The 14,893-nt window shown below is 42.3% G+C and overlaps 1 protein-coding gene across 1 annotated transcript in view; it reads right to left on the bottom strand.

The window, feature by feature from the left end:
• The window catches only part of SYT1 (synaptotagmin 1), a 331,664-nt gene extending 318,079 nt beyond the window's left edge, over positions 1-13,585 (bottom strand). The window contains exon 1 of the mRNA XM_081928748.1: positions 13,159-13,585. The gene's annotated coding sequence lies outside the window, so the exon portion shown is untranslated. The remainder of the gene's footprint in view (positions 1-13,158) is intronic.
• Positions 13,586-14,893: the final 1,308 nt, after the last annotated feature.

Genomic DNA, 14,893 nt, shown 5'->3' with positions numbered 1-14,893 from the left:
ATGCAGCAGGGGAACAATCATGACTGGGAAAACAGTGAGGGGAGTAATTAACCCTCATACTAAGTTCCCACACCATCTGGGGTTAGGGAAAGGGATATTGATAATTTGACAATGCTGCTGGAATGGTATTTGGATTCCAAAAGTATCAAAGTGAAGTTACTGTTCTATGTGCAGCTTAAAGCAGAGCAGCAATGACCGGCTACTGCTAAATCGTTCGCATCTGGAAGTACCCTGGGTCGAGCTCTTCTGTGACCTTTGTTGCTGATCCCTTCAATTTGACGGGCCCCTCATCATTAAAGTCAGTCTGAATTGCTGCCTAGGATACGAATCATGACTAACAGTCCCTAAGCATGCATCATTTTGCAAATTGTCGAGACTCAAAATGGAAGGAGCTTCTCACAGGCAAACAGAGATGGCAGGTTAATAACATTCAGTCTGATTAGGGCCTTTCTGCAATGGCTACGAAGCAAGTAAGAAGCATCTGTACAAGGTATAGACTAGTATGCTGGACTTACACTGAGGAGTTGTGGTTGTCTTAAATCTATCACCTACTGCCCTCATTCGTATGATGATAATCCTGGAACCCTGGTGATGTATAAAAGAATTGGAAACTGACTTACAAAACTGAATTTTTTTGGCTTATGAAACAGATAATGGAGGTATTTCTAGTGGGAAACAGATATAATGAGTCCTTTACATAATTGCATTTCAAACGATCATAACAGTATTTCATTAATAAAGGGTCTATCTAAGTAAGTACTATGTATGTCGAATGGAGAATATGTGATCTACAGATGAAGGGAGGTAATAAATTTACCTTATTCAATGAATGAATAAATACATTTACAAAGTTTGACAAAGAACAAAGGGGTTAGAGCCCTGACTGGAGAATTGCTAACTAGCTGGTACAACAGACTGGGAATCAAGATAGGACACAGAATGGCCACTTACATTCAGAAAATATGGGAAATGGATCACATCATTTCCTATACATCTGGAAGAAACCAAAGGAAAGGATCTGACCCTAACTCATACCCATATGACTGACACAAATATACAGGTATAACTGTTTGGTAAAAGTTCCCTCATTAATTTGGACCCTTTCTCCAGGTGACCCGAAACTCAAGCTTGCTTCCAAAAACAGACCACAGCTCCAGTTTTCTACCCTAGCACAGTCAGCCTGATTCACATTGCCTACTATCGATCAAACTCAAACTACCTGCCTTTAGGGATCTCTGGCATTTCCTACCAATTTGGGAGTTTGTCCACCCTATGAAAGGTGTGGGAAACCTTTTTAAGTTTGAAGGCCACATACTCTTCTGGGAAACCGTCCAAGGGATGTATGCTAGTAGCATTATCAAAATCCAGGGAACATTACAGTGAGGCAGGACACTTAGGGTGTGAAGCAGAGTCCATGAGAGGTGTGGACTAGGCAGAGGGGGCATGGCCTGGGGAGTATTCCAATGGCCAAATAGAGAGGTCTGGAGAATTGTGTTTGGCCACCGGGCCTGATGGTTCTCATGCGTGTCCAGGTCACACTTCCCTCCCTCATCTGCAAAACATTTCGAAAGTCCTTGATTGTTTTGTGGCATCTCCAGAAGTTGAGTTTCCCCACCCTGCCCTGCATCTTTACTTTCCTCCCTGCTTGCTGACTCATTTCATCTTTTGCATCTTCCCTTCTGCTTTTGCCAATGCTGCCACCACACGATGGCCTTAACAGTCTTAGCAGGGACTATGTGTTGGCTGGGCAAGGAAGGAGAGCAACAGAAAAGGCAAGCCATCTTTGTGTTTTGTCTAGCTGGTGGGGTGCCATTCACAAGCTGTAGACCACATGCTGCTCACCCCTAAGAACCAGTCGTGCACATTACTAGCACAATTTTGAAGCCAAGAAAGCCTAACGATAACTGTAAACTGTCTTAATGAACAGGCCTCCAGAAAGGACCAAATTCTTGAATGGATTGCCCATTTTAATGGGAAGCTCTGGGACAGTTGAAGCACCATGTTTTCAACCCCCAGGTGCTTTGGTGCTGAAACTGGTCTTCTTATGAGTATTATAATATATGCCAAGCATTTTGAAATATGTTTTTTTAGGCTAACCTTCTCAATCACTTGCCAAGTCCTTAAAACCACGACAAGAGAAGGAACATAAAGAAAAATAATACCTGGTCAAGACATTTAAGCCTGCCCTGTCTAGATGATTGACAATGTAAAACTTGATTTGTGAACCTTTCTTCACTATTTATTGTAATTCAGTTAAAGGTATGCTAAGATTTAGAGCAATCTTTACAGGTCAAATATATTTAAATGCATTGACTCCAGGGATCACTTTCAGAGCTGTGTTTTAAAAGTACAAAGAGAGAGAGAGTTAGGCAGAGCTAGAGAACCAAACAGTGTCAAATGCCAACTCACATCATCCACAGGCAGCATGGCCAATGATCAAGGATGATGGGAATTGTGGTCCAACAACATTTAGACAGCCACTGGTTCTCCAGCTTTGGTTTCAGACTTAGACACCTAACACCACATTCCTATTGCGGCAGAACTTGCAGAGAGACACTTACACCTAAGCCAGCAGATACAAGCAAATATCTGCTTACACACAGGTGGTTTAACCATTGGAGCAGTATTTTTGGTCTACTTTTAGACCTCACTTCATCCCATAGGATCTCAGGGAAATGGCACATCAAGATCAAAGAGGACACTTCCATAACCAGGTACACTGAAAACTGAAGCAATCTTCTGTGAGTGCAATCACTGAGTTATACAAGTAGACCACTCCCTTGAGATGCCACTTGTACATATGAGTCAATGCAGGTAACATATTAATTAGTATACTGGGGTCACTAACCTTTGCATACCCATGGACCCATTTGGCAAACTGGAGAAACTGTCATGGCCACCATGAACATGCCATGACTTGTTTCCATTGTGACCCATAAAAGGTTGTTGGTAGCATAATTGTGAAGTGGGAGCACAGCTGAAAAGGAAATAGTTCTCTCACCAAAATTGTACCCCAAGCCTAATTTCAGCAGGGGCGGGGGAGAATGTGATAGAACCCTGCAGTGCCGGGGAAGGACCCATTATGCATACCAATTGTGAGAAACATCAGCAACAGCCTGGTTGAGGAATACAGGGAAAATAGGAAGCTGCTTTATACCACACCAAGCTGTCCATCCGTCTTGCCCGGTCCTGCCTACTCTGACTGGCAGTGGCTCTTTGGGGTACTAGGCAGAGAGGTCTTTTGTATCACCCACTAACTGATCATTTTAACTGGAGATGTCAGGGATTGAAACTGCACGTTCTTAACCACTGAGCTATGCCCCCTCCCTCTCTGGGCAGTCACATCCAGGCTAGAATAGTTTCCTCTGAGACCAGTAATGCTAAGACATTAAGCACAGAGTTCCATTTGGGACATCTGAAAGCAAGATTACTATACAGTGGTACATCGGGTTAAGAACTTAATTCGTTCTGGAGGTCCATTCTTAACCTGAAACTGTTCTTAACCTGAGGTACCACTTTAGCTAATGGGGCCTCCCACCACCACCACCGTGCTGCCACCACGTGATTTCTGTTCTCAACCTGAAGCATCTGTAACCTGAGGTACCACTGTATACACCATTCAATAGTGCCTTTTTTGACTTCCACTAAGTGCAGCAGCTGAGACAGGAAGCCCACCCAGCAAGATAGTTGAATACCACCATCACCCCGGAAACAACTCGTCCATTGGGACAGAGCTGCAATGCTAGCTTCCTGGAGGCAAGGTTGATGCCATCAGTGAGGTTGGTGTGGTCTGTGCCAGCCTCTCCACAACCTTGCTCTTCTCCCCTTTTCTCCTGGTGAGTGGCAGCAATCCTGCTACCAGGAAGATGGCATTTCAACTCCCTCAAACAGCGCAATCTGTTTCTGAGTATCCTCACTGTCCATTTTGTTGGATTTTAGGCATGTTGTAAAATAGAAAAAAACAGACATTTCAAATAAATCTCTAATATTAAATAGCGACGACACAGCCAAAATATCTGTTCTGCATTAGGGACATCTCTATCACTGAGTATGTTCCCATTAGAATGAGAAAAATGTGGATTCATTTTTTTCTGGAAGTTTCATGTGACAGTATCCTTCTGCCAGGAACCATGTGAGAATGAGCAAATTCTCACACTTTTGTTCTCCTAAATAAGCACGTGCCTGAAGCATTTTAACAGCTGCATTAGCCTCCTAACATCAAACCTAGACATTCAAAACATTTTTAGGCATCAAATCTTCAAAAGGAGGAAATGCCACTTTAACACTCTGAGCAGGAATGTTAAAAACAGACCCCAAAGCTGAAGCAATTATTTTGTACATTGTCCTTCATCAACCTGGTGCCCTCCAGACGTTGCAGACTACAACTTCCATCCAGCCCAACTCAAAACATCTGGAAGGCTGCAGGTTAAACATGTAGGCAACTTCTTGTTTCTCTTCACCCTTGAAAATGTGTAATAGTAATGGATTTCCTGTCTTTATATTGGAATGCTTTTAACAGGCTAAATTGAACTTCAGAGAAGGACACCTATGAGACATCTGTAACAGCCAAACCAAGTATGTTGGGAGGAACACCCTAAAAAAAAAAGGAAATGATGAGATATAGAGATGCATCAGTGTAAATCTGTCCATTTGTTAGTGAAATCTGAAAAATAATAATCTGATGCCTCCAAAAATTAGAATAGCTGCTTTCCTAGCAAACAACAAAAAGCCCTACTTAGAACAAAGATTCAGCCTAATGCAAATTAAACTGGATTTATTATCAATCCCTCAGAATCGGCTGTTCACATTAAAAATGAGAATTACAATAGGTCCTTGACTGCAGAGCAACATTATGCCAAGAATTAGTGTTCAGTTTTGTATGGGGTTATTAATATATTTTATTCAGAAATTTAGCAGGAGAAAGACCAAACAACTGGACGAAAAAGGAGAAAGACATTTTGGTGGCAAGGTTGAACCCTTCCAAGCACCGCAGCCACGACTTCAGGAATTGGACAGATCCCTCTTAATGAACAGTTTGTTCCTCTACAAGCCAGCTGGTGTGATCTGGGTGAGAAACATCCTTTTATAAGGTTACAGCTTTTAATAGCACTTTTGCGTTAAGCTAACATGCTCAGCACTTAACTCCAATAGTCACTAAACATTTTTACAAAGAAGCCAGTACCTTTTCTTCTAAGCTGAATAATATGTTTGTCAATATTTATAAGCAATGATTAATATATATGCAAATAGTATACATTTATTACCGCAGCTATTTTAAACAAGCAAGGCCAACTTGGTAGTCTTATTTTCAGTACATTTAGTAAAAACAAATTAGAAGTCTGGAAAATCACAATCAAGCCAGATGGATTAGGTCCCTTAAAGCTTTCCCCCCTCATCTATGTGGCTTTCTTGGAACACTTTTCTTTCAGCAGTTAATCAGGAAACTACCAAAAAGGAGAGACTTGTATATACACATCAGTACAGAAAACAGCATTCTAATTTCACTTTGTAAACCATTTTTAAAAATGAACCAAGATGCAGTACAAGGCTGCTGAAAGCCTTAAGCAGTTTACCATGAAGATTTATTTGACCTCCATTGAGGTCTTTGACCTCTGTTTTCCCCTCTTATGACTTTGTTCTTTCCACTAAACACTTTACAAGTTCAAATGAAATAATTGTATTTTCAGCCTAGTACTATTATTTACCAGCTTTGAAATTTTTTTTAAAAGGTGCAGGGGATGATCACGCACTCCCTGCTCCCTGGAGTGCCACCTGACCCCACTCACCTGCTCACACAAATGCACACATTCCCATTCAGCATAAGAAGGAGTGCTCTCTAGAGCACTTAACCCATTAAACATTAACATCAGCCAACAATTTCAGAAACTTGGAATATATATTTTGAGCGTGGCTAAAGTCCTGGTTTGTATCCACCAGGGTTTTGCACCAACGAAAAGTGTGTCTACTTGTGCAACTTAAGGCACCTGAGTTTTGCTTTTAAAAAAACCTCTACTCACTGCAGCCCCCTGGAACCCCTTAAAAATGCTCTAGTTGGCAGATCCTCTGGAAGGGTGTGGGTTAGGGTGCAAACAACTGCAGTCAGCATAGGGGAATCAGCAAAAGCTAGATGCTGTTTGTCACATTAACATAAGCACCTCCTTGCTACTGCAAAGTTACCATTAGATTCAACCCCCTAAGACTAAGAGGTACACCTCAAAACCTGCAATCTGTATAAAACCAAGAACCCCTACATCACAATGATGAGTTCTAACTTTCTATCTGGCCAGGCAATGTTTGTGCTAGGTTTGTGGGTTTGTTATAGTTACTTGCAGAAGAGGTGAAGTAGCAAACATATTAACATAAGAAGATCCTGCTGGATTAGGTCAATGGCCCTTCTAAAGCAACATTATGTTCTAACAGAGGCCAACAAGATGCTTGCAGGAAGCCAGCAAGCAGGACAGGAGTGCAACAGCACTCTGCCCACCTGCGATTCCCAGCAACTAGTATTGAGAAGAACACTGCCTCTAATAGTGAAGGTAGAACACAGCCATCACGGCTAATAGCCTCCACATCAAAGGGCAAAGTTGATAGACATTACAGCTTCATTTACAGATAGGTAGCCATGTTGGTCTGCCATAGTCAAAACAAAAAAAATTCCTTCCAGTAGCACCTTAAAGACCAACTAAGTTAGTTCTTGGTATGAGCTTTCGTGTGCATGCACACTTTCTCAGATACCTTCTTCGCATCTGAAGAAGTGTGCATGCACACGAAATCTCATACCAAGAACTAACTTAGTTGGTCTTTAAGGTGCTACTGGAAGGAATTTTTTTTGGTTTGATTACAGCTTCATGACTATCCTATGGGTCCAGAGACCTTGCTCAACTGTATCAGCTGGCAGCAAACACCAGCAATTATATAGCAACAGTATAAAACAAAATACAGAACTTCCTAGATCTTATAGCTCCATGACAGCAGTGGGGGACTAGGGGACATTTATATTTAAAAAGGTCCTCAGTAGCAGCAGCAGCAACAAAAAATTGTCTCGTCCTTTGGAAGCGGTCACCAGTCTTGCTCTCCTATGGAGAAATAACATAACTAATCTTTGTATAAGGGGCAAACACAATTGTCATCAACGTAGATGAAGTTGCTGAAGACAGGCAACAAAGGAAGTTGTTGGCATCCTTTGGTCTCGAGAAATAATGGAGTGCACCTCTGGGCATGAAGTCAAACTGCTGGAGAATCACAGTACCCACAGTGGCTGCAAAGACCTATCCTATCTGCTTTTTTATTAGGTGGGATAACAAAGGAAGTATCCAACCTAATTTTAAAAAAGCAGGTAGGATTATTATTCCATGGAAAGCAGTTAAGAAAAAATTTTCACTGAAGGAATTAAATTTCAACCCCACTGTCTTCCTCTGTTTTGAGGTTTTCAGGTGGTAATTTATTCTCATTACACAAGCAAGTTGTTGGATAAGCATAATCAAGCCTGCACCAAAGTTATTATCCAACCAGATTTGTCTGAGTCACTCAGTCACACAAGTCAATTGTGTATCCCCATTTAACTATACTGTACTTCTCACTGTCTAATGTGTGTATACTTTACTGCTGCTTGTCCAAAAGTATGGCCTCATGACATAAGGATTTTTTACTGGAGTGGTACAGCAGATGAAAAAAAAATTACATATATTTCACAAGCACACACACAAACTGTGTACATCTTGTGCCATGTCCCACTGAATTCTTTAGGACCACTTGTGAATACCCACTTATCAATGTATTCATTGTGCCTAGCGAGGAGATCTAAAATATGTGAATAGGCTGGGTGCTGCCCCCATAATCCTTTGGATGCTTCCAAATCCTAAGTACAGAGCAAGAAGCACAGTAAGAACTTTTGTTGGCTGCAATCCTAGACCCACCTACCCGGAAGCAAGTCCCATTGGACTCAATGAGACTTACTTCAGAGTAGATGGGGTTGCATTGCATGGTTAGCTGGGTTGGCATTTAATAGAAAGGATGCAGCTGTTCAAAAATGGGGCTTTATTATTATGTTTTTATCAGTTATATTGCTGACTGCTTGACATGTGACTAATACCTACTGCAGTGTCTGTCCCAGAAAAGGCAAAACATAAAAGTGAATAACATAATATAAAAAACCAAAATGTTTCCAAAAGGCATACGGTCTGCATACATTTGCAAATAACACTGTATATACTCTCATTCTGTACTACAGATATGCAAAAGCTTTTAACTGAACTTTATAAAGATTTTATAATAGCAATCATAATACTACATTTGCCTTGTATATTAAATATGTTCCCTAGTTTGACATTGCCAAAAGGACATCAGTACATGTGTGTTTGCGAAGCACTGGGGATTCTAAAGTATCAGATAGTATCAGCTATTTAATAATTAGCTTGTTAAATAATTTTACTGTGTGCTGCTTTATTACTTAAGCATTTTTCTCTCCGTGGCAACTCTGGCTGAAGGAGAAGTGGACTACAGGTTTCTCGAGTATCTACACATTCAAGAAGTGAGAGGCAGAGCTCCCTCTAGAAGAGAAAATAAGTAATTCCCCGTGGATGTCATTTAAAGGAACTGGTTAAAACCAAACAAAAAATGACAGATAAGAAATGCTAAAAATTCTAGAGCAATTTTAAACCAATCTACTTAAAACTGATATTGTCTGAGAGGTTTGGGTCGCAATCCTCAAAACAGTTTTTTCTAGAGTAAGCTCACCATGGTCAATGGGACTACCGCTAATGAAAACTGGGATGGAAAGCTGAAATGCTTTTATCATTACACGGTATGTTACAAAGAAAAACCCAAACACGCATAGCTGTTTCAAACTGAAATGCACACAAGACCTGTGCATTTGTAAATCTCCCACTTCTGTTATGAACTCTGCAAAAGATTACATTTTGTTTGAGTGATAACTTTTTCACACAATGACCTCTCTTCAAATCCACCTAAATCCTAGGCAATGGGAAGATTTAGAATCTAAAATTTAGATGGACTGTATATTAGTACTGTGTCTATCTGGTAGCTCTGCATCAAAATAATCGTTGAAGGTGCCCTTAAAAAAAATCATGCAGACTCCATATTTTTTGCAAGTGTTATGCTTCTATACAAGAAACAATATTATTTGGTTTTTAAAAAATCCCCTCCAACTGACTGACGCATAGCATGAAAATAAGACTTATCTTCAGCTGTTCAGATTACGTTTGTACATAAAAATCCCCAAAATATTTGCTTACATAATACTGTATTTAGTCACTTAAACAATTTAAGGTGAAGCATTCTTTATAAATACCATAGGTACATACACGTCCACGCATTATTTCAAAAGCTTTTCGTGTACGAATTTCTAAGAAATTAAGCTGTTCTGGATACAGAATAATACTCAAACAAACAAATCTTTTAGAGGACCAACAAAATGCAAATTACCGCCATTCCTCTACATGCCTACTCAGAAGTAAGTCCTATTAAGTTAATGGGGCTTACATCTCGGTAAGTAGGTAGAGAATTGCAGCTTTATTCATACATTTTTTACTTCTAGAATTGTATACTAAGGTTACAGAGTCTACAACTCTGAGAAATATATATAGTATTATCAGGGTGGGGGGGAGTCACCATTAGAATACTAGACATAGTGCCTTGGCTGGAAAAAAATATATAGTCATCATCAATATTTAGCAACACATAGAACTCAACTTTCATAATACCTTATGGGAGTATTTGTACACTTGCTTGTTGAGTATTTTAACACTTCAGTCTCAGAATACTGTATGTCTCAAATAATAAAACTGAGTTTGCTGTTTTTTAATCCTCATTTATCATTGTATAAACAAAAAAAGGCTACAACATGAACAAATGTTTCAATTTCCATCTAAAGCCACATCAATCATATTGGGGCTTCAAGAAGGGTAACTTGTAAAACATGTCTTTAAAAATTCTGCACAATATTTGTAATAAACTAACTGTATAAATCCATCAATTACCATTAACCTTGATTTGGTTATTAGTATTATTCTAGTAACTGGACAAATATGTATATACTTTTCTCAGCTCTCCATCAAGTAGTCCCCTTCTACCTCTGTATCTCTCCAACAACCTTTGCTACAAACTCCATGCAAGATATTTCAGCAGTCTTACGAACCATCAACATACAATACAGCTTTATCCCATAATTCTTGTTATATATTTGATATGAACAACTGTCAGATGGGTTAAGCATGACATATTTTGTATTTGCTTAGTGGGAAGGGGGAGAGAAGAGTCAGGCTTTGAACTGTGGGATCAAACTCCTAATTCTGGCATAAAATCCCTTAAAACAGAGCTAGCAGGTTGTCATCATTCATTAACAAAGCTCACTTAAGCACTCTTTTAATGTGTAGGAAGATTAGGTTGGAGTGAAATAGCTATAGAGAAGAATTTCATGCTTTTGCAACTGCAACAGACTCATAATTTCCAACAGCATGCCATTATCCTATGTCCTGTGGCTCTATTTCAAAATTTGCTCTGTTCACAGCATCTGCCTCCTGTTATGGTTTTTACTAGAAACAAATTAGGTTCGAAGACCTCTTATAATGGAGTAGACTCGTTGACAATTCAATGGAAATACACCAGTGCAGATGAGTACTGTGGGTGACTCCCCACTCTACTTCTCAATTCTCAAGTCATGTATGTTTCATACATTCCAAGGTACCAGAACAAAGTAATATGCTACCTTAATCTAGACCTCACCCTAGGCAGACACTTCTTTCCCCCAGACTAAAACAGCAACAACTCCTAAATGTCTCCCTAGACATAAAACTAGGTCAGGTGTAAATAAGAAAAAGTCTTGCAGCGCCTTAAATATTCTAGCCTTCACGGTGCCACAAGACTTTTCATTGCTTTTGCCACAATAGATGAGCATAGCTATCCCTCTGGAATAGATCAGGTGTACTTATTCATTTGAGACACTGTATTTCTTAGCAATCTGAAGTCTCCTGAAGGTTTTGCTTTCTGTCTCCATTCCAGCATAATGAATGGATGTCAAACATACACATATTTAGCAGATATAATTCACTGCCAGCACAGCTAGATGATATCTCTTTAAAACATCAAGTTTCAGCTGCTGTGGTTTTAAACGTAGGATTTAAGATTAACCCTGTGAGGCTTTCTGTTGACTCAACCGAACGTCTGTCCTTATAATCTGTTTGTTATATCCGATTTAGAATTAAAAATAACTCTTGCCATTAACAATAGTCAAGAAGACACAGAGAATCTGGGCAAAACTAGGACAGCTTTTCATCGGCTCGAAATGTGGTTGCACAAATAAGGCTCATGCTGTGGGGTTAAAACACCTAAGTATCTAAAATGACTATATACTGGCTGACCTCTGAAGGGAACCCAGAGTGTTTGAAAAACATGGAAACAGCTGCTGAAATATGGCATTTTCTACTAAAATTCACAAGGTCAGAAGCACAGAGGTCCGTTTCTCTCCTCCAGTCACAAATCAACATTAAGAAAACAAAACTTGACGTCTCCCATGACAATTGGAAGGAAAGATTTATTAGAATGCTAATACCGTCTACAGATTGTGGCCGTGTATTTTTATTCTCTGCTCATTTAGAACTCTACTTGGAAAGCTTTCCAGTTACATTTACCTAGAGACTTCTTCCTACCACTTCCCATCTGACAGAAATCACTCAGCTGGGTCTGATGAATAATGGTAAAAGGCAGCTTGTATCAGCAATGATTGAATTACAGGATGCTGAAGATTACAGAATGCTATGAAGCCTCATTCCAATGAGTTTGCTTAATTTACGTACTATACTCCAGTAAGCAGCTTGATGTCTTCATAAGAAAACATCAAGAGACACCGTATTATTAAGGGAGAAAATAACCAATTCCATAACTTTTTTTTACTTCTTTAACTTTTTGTTAACATGCAAGTAAGCATACATGCATTTTGTTTTTAACCACACCACTAATACCATATGGCATGGATATATTATCAACAGGCCATTATAAATTGCACCAAGACGAAGCAAAAAGACTAAGAAAACTATGAAGGAGAAATAAAGGGGCATGCTTAATGTAAATACAAATTTTAAGATCTTACAAGGAAGGGTAGATCAGAGAGCCATGACAATCAGTATTTTCAAAAGCATCACTTTAGTCATGTGCCATTGCCACAACCATCACAACCAAAACCTTGCCCGTCCTTTAGGGAATACTGCCGGAGAATAACACCTATTTCTGTATCAAAGCTTACAATGCTGTGCATCAGAAAGGATGCAACTGAAATCTTAAGCTGCTAATCAAACATATTGGGGGTTGAGGGTTGGTTGGTTTAGTACCTGATGTTGGAAATTGTTGATGCAGAAACTCTTTCTTTATCAAATAATCAATGGTTAGGAGAAGAGATGTGAAATCAGAGGGGTCGACACTTTAAAAATGAACTGCAATTAACTTTTTTTCCCCAAAACACCCCCTTTGTTGTTGTTGTTCCCTCGGGGAAAAGGAAAACAAGTAGCAAACAGATCCTTTCGGAAGCTGATTCCCCTTCAACCCGTCAGCAGGAGCTTTGAAGATCTGCTTCCTGCCTTAGAAGCAGTTTCATTGCTCTGGACACTGCTTTGAGCCTGTTTCCGTCACTGGGTTGCAGGCAGGATTCATCCCCCCCCCCCGTCCGCCCCACGTCTCCTCCCCTCCCCATCTTTCCATTTCACCCCATGTCACCCACCAGCTGACTTTTCCTCCAGAAGAGAAACAGTAGATGGGTGGAGGGCTTTTCGGAGCGGAGTGGGTGGAGATTGTCAGACGTCCACCCAGCCCAGCTTCGCCCCACCGTTCTCACCGCCGTTGCTTCCCCCAAGTCAGCAGCCAGGGGCCAAACTGCTATCCCAGGGTCTGAGGGAGAAACATGTGCTGCCCTCCCCCCCCGCCCCAGCCAGTCGCCCTTTCCGGAGAGAGGCCACCCGGGTGCTCCTCCTCAGCCCGGCTCCCAGCTTCCTTCTCTCTCCACAGACACGAGACACGACGCACACACAAACACACACTCCGAGAGACCCCGGCCGAGCCAGGAGGCGGGAGGGAGCCGCCAAGAAGCCCCTCCAAGCAGCAGCAGCAGCAGCAGCAGCAAGCAATGCCGCTCCACGCTCGCTGCCTTACCTGGCAACCGGCGAAGCGGGCGCGCTCTGTCCTTCAGAGCCTTGCTCTCTCGCTCTCGCTCTCTCCCTCGCGCGCTGCGCCTCTCCCGGGATGGCAGACTTCAATAACAAAGCCCCGCCAAAATAATAATGGCACTCAAAAGTGTGCGGGGACGCCAGTCACCTCCCACACACCCCGCGCGCGCACGCACGCACACCGGCGCCAGGAGCAGGTCCGCGTAGTGTCCCCCCTCCCTCCCCTCCCCGGCTCGCAGCGAGCTGGGCTTTGCGTTGGGGGTTAAGTTTCAGCCGCTGCTGGCAGGCAGGCAGGCAGGCAAGCAGGCAGGCAGGCTGGCTGGCTAGGAGGAGGGGGAGGAGAGGCGCCGGGCGGGGAGGGGGGCCGGGCCGAGCCGAGGCCGGAGCATCACGGGCTCTGCAGCTTCTCCAGGAATCCCTCCACAGCGAGGCAAGAGCATCATCGCCCAGCCGCCGCGACCCCATTGGCCGGGAGGCGGGGCTTGCTCGCCGCGCGGCCAATCCGCGGGCCGGATTCCTAGGTGGGGCTTTGCTTAGGCGGCAGCTGCGCCCATCCCATGGCTACGTTCGCCTTTCCATCGCTCTGCTCTCGCCTCCTCCCGCCTCCGCCCAGCAGCCCAGCGCTCTCTTCCAGCGGGGAGATGCTGGGGGGGGGGGCTGGGGAGGGAGTTCCCTGCGAATGACAACCAAGGACATCAAACTGGTCTTTGGAATTGTCAAAGGGTGTGTGTGTGAGAGAGAGAGAGAGACTGGGTGTTTGTGTCCCAGAACCTCTCTCTCTCCACCTTAAGCTCAAGCTCTGCAATGGAAAGGCAGTCGCCCGGGTGACCTGATTTTCTCTCTCTCTCTCTCTCTCTCTCTCTCTCTCTCTCTCTCTCTCTCTCTCTCTCTCTCTCCACGTCCCCCTCCGCCCTCTTCTCTATCTCCCACTCCCCGCCTCCCCCTAAATCTCAGGCAATTTACAGCATGGCATTTTCACACCAACAAAAGAGAGGCATCGAAAGGGAGATGCAGGAGCTGCGGAGGGGAGGGGCAAATTGAAAGCAAAACCTCCTCACCCCCCCCCCAACAAGTAAGGGGCTACCTCTTTTCCTGTACGCTGAGGCTACCGAAGCTGATCATGCATTCATGATTTATTTATTTATTAAAAGCCATCTTTTTCCTTTGCAATGCTACAGGGATTTGCCTGAGCTAAGGGGGAAAACACCCTCTCTCGCTGTCTCTCGCTCTCGCTCTCTCTCGCATTATCTTTCTCCCACATTATTTCTCTAGTAAATAGTAAAACTAATCTCGATCTGAATTGTATGGACTTTATAGCGTTCAGGGTTGAAGTAAAGTAGAAAGCGTAGTTTTCAGAGGTCTTTACAGCTTGTGTTCATTATGAATCGATCAGATAATTGCTCTGTAACAACACGTTCGGTTAAGCACATTTTTGTTTTCTTTTTAGTGGGTTACAAGTGTCCAATTAAGCTATGAACTGGAGCTACCCTAAAGCTCTGAGGAAGTAGGCAACTGTAACTAGTAAAAATGACTACATAAACTAAAACATTTAAAATGTTATGCTACGTTTTTGCCATGGGGCATCATAGTCAAAACTGTCATTTGGGTAGCCGCTCCTAATCTATCAGCATCCAGAGCGGTATCATCTGGGACTGCACGTGTGAATGCATGTACTCTCCTCCTTAAGTTCTGCCACAAAGTTATAATCTAAAATTAGAATT

Source organism: Podarcis melisellensis (assembly GCF_964234715.1).
Source record: "Podarcis melisellensis genome assembly, chromosome: 10".
NCBI lineage: Eukaryota > Metazoa > Chordata > Lepidosauria > Squamata > Lacertidae > Podarcis > Podarcis melisellensis.
Note: the sequence above shows the minus strand (reverse complement) of the source record. Positions and strands in the feature narration are given on the sequence as shown.